This window comes from Anguilla anguilla, chromosome 11 (genome assembly GCF_013347855.1).
Source record: "Anguilla anguilla isolate fAngAng1 chromosome 11, fAngAng1.pri, whole genome shotgun sequence".
NCBI classification, from domain to species: Eukaryota; Metazoa; Chordata; class Actinopteri; order Anguilliformes; family Anguillidae; genus Anguilla; species Anguilla anguilla.
In genome coordinates, this window is record NC_049211.1 from 40893656 (window position 1) to 40898956 (window position 5301).

At 44.0% G+C, this 5301-nt stretch overlaps 1 long non-coding RNA gene across 1 annotated transcript in view; it reads left to right on the top strand.

The window, feature by feature from the left end:
• LOC118207227 overlaps positions 1–5301 on the top strand; it is a 117357-nt gene that overhangs the window by 101671 nt on the left and 10385 nt on the right. The window lies entirely within an intron of this gene.

The following is a 5301-nucleotide window of genomic DNA, read 5'->3' on the forward strand; positions in this document are numbered from 1 at the left end:
GCTATACTGTTTTCAAGAAACTGTTATAGCAGGGAAATAACATGCTTATGACAAAATGATGTTTATCTACGATGCAGAGTTCTGGGAAAAATTGTCATTGTGAAACTTGCATTTACTGACTTTAAAAATCAACTCTAGTCATAGACGTTAGTTGAAATTTTAGTGTCTACAGAGGGATATTTAAGTTCACAGCCATGTAGATATTGTATCCTTTTTTTCAGGGGCATCTCAACTTTGTCCTTAATGCTCAGGTTTCCTGATTTTTGGCTCATCAATCCTTCCTGCCAGTTTGCGCCTGTACAAAAATTCCATCTCCATCAAAAAAAGGGGTTTTTGGGAGACTTCTGTATTCTGAGAGAGTCCTTTGAAGTAAGTAGCTGGTAGTGTCCGTTCGACCTCATCATCCTCTGCATTTCCCAGCCGTAAAGCGACATCTCTCATTACAGCGCACTGGAGTACCCATCGGATCAGAACAGCAAAGTTATATTCCCCGCCAGACACCCCACATTACAGGGACTGCAGTGGAGCTTGGCTGGAGTCACTGGCGAAGGGAAGAAAAAAAAATTGAGTTCCAAGTTCAAAGCGATGGGCAGAAATACAGACTTGGATTTTATTTTAACTGGAGCCTTTACTGCAAGTTATTTTTTAAATGTGTTTTTAAGAGGAGACTGAGTGGCTTTTACAGCCAGATTTTGCAAAGGCAAAGCAAAACAAACACATTGCAGTTCCACAGATATTAGTTCCAAGCATGCTTTTGTACTACCGCTGCAGAGAGGCTGAATAAGTCCCAGTATATGAAATTATGCTAAACAAGTAAACGGAATCTTTGGAGAACAAAGCACATCAAAGCTTCAGTTGGAATGCTATCAAAAATATGGACCATTTATTGCATGATTTTGTTACATGATTACATTTAAATTATGTGTGTTGCAAAAATGGACATTTAGAATGATAGCGGTAGTAATTTAGCTACAACGATACAATGACAGTTGCTGCTTATGATGCCTGATTAATTTCACACTACGGTACAATGTAGGAGAAGCGTGTCCGTTATTTTAGACCTCTAAAGTAATTAGCTGGGACCCAAACTGTCAGTGTTAGTGATTTCAGGTTATCTGTTGTATCACACTACCTCATCCAGTTTAAACTGTGATCTGCAGTCATGTGACCCTTTTTGCATGACTCCTTCGCTTTTCTGCGTTACGTTATTTGTAATTACATCTTTATTTTGCGTTATCTGCAGATGCTGCTGTCTTTGCTAGCTATGTCATAGTCAGGCTGACAGATACAATAAACACACAAAACTGTGTTTTACTAAAGCGTTGTTTTCTTTCTTTCAATTTTACTTCCGTGGTGGAAGAAGTCTAGGATCCCACTGAGAGAGAAGCAAACATGTTTTTGCTGAAAAGAATAATTATTTAAATGAAATATTTTAGCATGAGCACTTCCTAAGAAAAAAGCAAAAATATGAGACGGATTGAATTGGCAGTAAATCAAGAGGATAAGCTGTAGTTACAAGTTCCCTTGAAAAATATGTTGCCAGGTTCGCAGCTGCATCCCCCCCTTCTACAATTATTTTCCTTTTCCCTCCCAAATGTGGAATTTCCACCTGTGCCTCTGGACTAGCTGTGCCCCTCCTCTCACCCACACACTGGGAGCACTGCAGGTAAAGCACATACACAGAATCTTTACCCTACTAACTGAACCCCCCCACCCCGACACTACAGCTGATTAAACACTGTCTCCCACAGTCACTGTTGCGGTGTTGGGTCCCAGCCACAGTCACTGTTACAGTGTTGGGTCCCAGCCACAGTCACTGTTACGGTGTTGGGTCCCAGCCACAGTCACTGTTGCGGTGTTGGGTCCCAGCCACAGTCACTGTTGCGGTGTTGGATCCCAGCCACAGTCACTGTTGCGGTGTTGGGTCCCAGCCACAGTCACTGTTGCGGTGTTGGGTCCCAGCCACAGTCACTGTTGCGGTGTTGGGTCCCAGCCACAGTCACTGTTACGGTGTTGGGTCCCAGCCACAGTCACTGTTACGGTGTTGGGTCCCAGCCACAGTCACTGTTACGGTGTTGAGTACCAGCCACAGTCACTGTTAGGGTGTTAGGTCCCAGGAACTAATCATACACTTACTTCTTCTCCAGGGGTGACTCCACATTACACATTAGGCGTTCACGTGCTAATATGCTAACTCCACTTCATCAGCACTGGAAAGGTCAGGACCCGGCTCCAGGGCTAATGCTTAAGCTGTAGGCCTCAACTGCTTCCATTTACAAACTTGGGAGTATTTTTTTCAAAATGATAAATGGCTCACTGATTCATCAGAACATTGGTGCCAATTAGGATGACCCCTCTTAGGTCTTTAATCCTGGTTTCAAGTGAGCTGCCACCAGTCATAATTTAAGGCTTCCTGATTCTGCCGCTGAGAGAGAGGGAGGGGAGTGAAGAAGGCGGCGTCATTGCCGTCGTCCCTGTCAAATGCTCGTTCGTCCCAGTCTCGTTCCTGCACGGCCCCATAGTCAGATGTCAAGCTGTTGACGTGAAAGGGCAAAAGGCGAGCTTGTTACTGACCATTCAACTTCAAAAGTGACAGCTTGTGTAAGAAGCGACCTGACCGCAGTCCAATTTTCCCCCAAGTGGAATTTCATATATACTTTCTGGGGGCTGTATCTGGGGAGCTACCCCTGTTGTATGTGAATATCATCAGTAAGTGAGAGTCTTCAGAAACTGCAGAAAGTAGCCATGGTTTCACGCCTTTGGAGTCAGGACCATCACAGTAACATAATTATAATTTAGCACACTGTATTTCACTATGCTAACTTCACTTAAAGAGGACTAGTTAAGTACGCATTACCTGTGAGAGTCAATATCAACTGTAAGTTTATTCAAAGCTACTGAAAGCTACCTACCAGCTCACTCTAGTTATAGTGTAGACATTGCATTACATTACAGGCATTTGGCAGACGCTCTTATCCAGAGCGACGTACAACAAAGTGTATAACCATAACCAGGAACAAGTATGACGAAACCCCTAGAGAGAAGTACCGGTCCAAGTACAGGGAACAACCGCATAGTTCAACTTGGACCCTGATGGTTAAACTGATTAACACTAACAACGAGAACGGCAACAACGCAATCTATGGAAAAATAAAAATAAATATAAAAAAAATACAAGTAGTCGTTAAGACAGTTGATGCGCCTAAGTCACCTATGAAACAGCTGCCTAGTTACAACCCTAAGTTTAGTCATTTACAGGGGGGAAGGGAGGGATGGGGAGAGGTGCAGCCTGAAGAGGTGGGTCTTCAGTCGTCGTTTGAAATGGGTCACAGTCTCAGCTGTTCTGACCTCCACAGGGAGGTCATTCCACCATCGTGGGGCCAGAACAGACAGGAGACGTGTTCTGGAAGTGCAGGTGCGAAGAGGGGGAGGTGCTAGGCGTCCTGAGGTAGCAGAACGGAGGGATCTGGCTGGCATGTAGGGTTTGAATATCTTGTGAAGGTATGCTGATCCCTTGACTGCCTGGTATGCTAGGACCAATGTTTTGAATTTGATGCGATTACATTAGCTATCAGGCTAACATCAGCTGGATAGGTTGTTGATTCTGACCTATATATGTTAATATGATTCTGTCAGGTTAGCAAGTGAACTAATAAATTGGGGGGGGGGGCGGGCAATCAACAGGACGTTTGTGACCCTGCAACAGTAATCACCTTTTCCTCTGAGAAGAAGTTGCAAGCCTACGCCAATCAAATTAGCGGGCAACGAGTTATGTGGAAACAGCTGTAGCTGTTTGTCTTTCAGATGAAAAATAACTGCACAAATGATGTTTTGGATTTAAGGGAATTATTGGTGGGCACAACTGAGCAGTCCCTAGAGACTGTTGGGGACCTGTGCCCCTCGTTCTCTCTTGACAGTCCGCCTGTGGTTTGACGAGAGTGACGCACGGCGTGATCTGCTCAGCTGCTCAGTCACGTGACCTGAAAAGCAGCTGAGCACGTGCCACACCTCAGCGCAGGTAGACTGACTGCCCTTTGGAAGATTGGGGTCATATTCCTCCTGAAGAAGCTATGTCACAGCGCTTATGGGCCACACTTAGCCCAACGCCCTATTACTCTGGACCCAATAAAAATAATCATTTTAAAAGCATATTTTGGTACTCTGCTCATATACGGTCTCATGCTTGCGCTGCTACCAAATGCCTTAGTCTCTGAGTGCTACTAATTAGCTTCCTGAGAAGCCTGGAAATCAATTTTCTTTTTAATTAAACCAGAAATTAGCATGAGACACGAGCTGCTCTGCGGGAAGGGGGATGAATCCAGGTGCTCATTTTGCGGGCGGTGCAAATCTACTGTGACCGTCGAACGTGAGATTTCCAAGCTTCCGCTCCTGAAAATTGGGTCGACGGTGGATAGACCGAACACAGCCCCCGTCCCATGATGCACCACTTCATGAATAATGTAATGCTGTCTCCTCTCTTGCTTGTGTGTTCTTCGCAGTGAGGAATGCAGCCGTGCTCTAAACTGTCACTTCCTGGTAAAAGTTCTGAGGAGCACGCCTACCGTTCATTGGTGTGGGACTGTTGACAGGGCTGGAGGAGTCTGTCTCCCTGGTGCATTCTGGGAGATGCGGTTTGAGTGCTTTAGCGTGTACGTTTTTGTACTGGGTATTCCTGCCTGATTGCCTGAGTGGTGAGCTTATGAGCAGAACAGATACACAGTTTGTTCCGCTGATTCGTCTTCTTAACGGCCCTTGATGTGCACTTGTTTCGCCGTGATGGGAGGAACGCCATTTCACCATCCAGTAGTATTGCCTACTCGACAGCTGGTTTTGAGAGATGCATTTTCAGTGCTGAGTTTTTTTTTCTTTTTTTTTTTCTTGAGCAGCTGTTTTCTTCCTAAATAGATACATTTCTAAATATATATTTGCTTTTCGGAAATTAGCAGATACTTTATCAAGAGCAACTTACTCAACTTTTTAAAAATATAAAATGTATTTAAATAGCTAGCTATTTACAGAGGATATTCAGGTATACAATTGTAGTGCCCTACCTAGGAATCGAACCTGCAACCTCTGAGTCCTGTTCTCCAGTCACTATACTACTCTGCCTCATTGATGTATTCTTGATCAAACTCAGTCATTCACTAAGTTGCTCTATAGTGAAAGGCACAGTGCTTTGGGTGGTATTCAGTCCACATGCTTTGCAGTCTGACCTTAGCTTAGTGCAAAAAAATTAAGGAAGCATCACTTTATATAGTTGCTAGCAATTTTATTTTTTTATTATTATTATTTTTTCAAGCT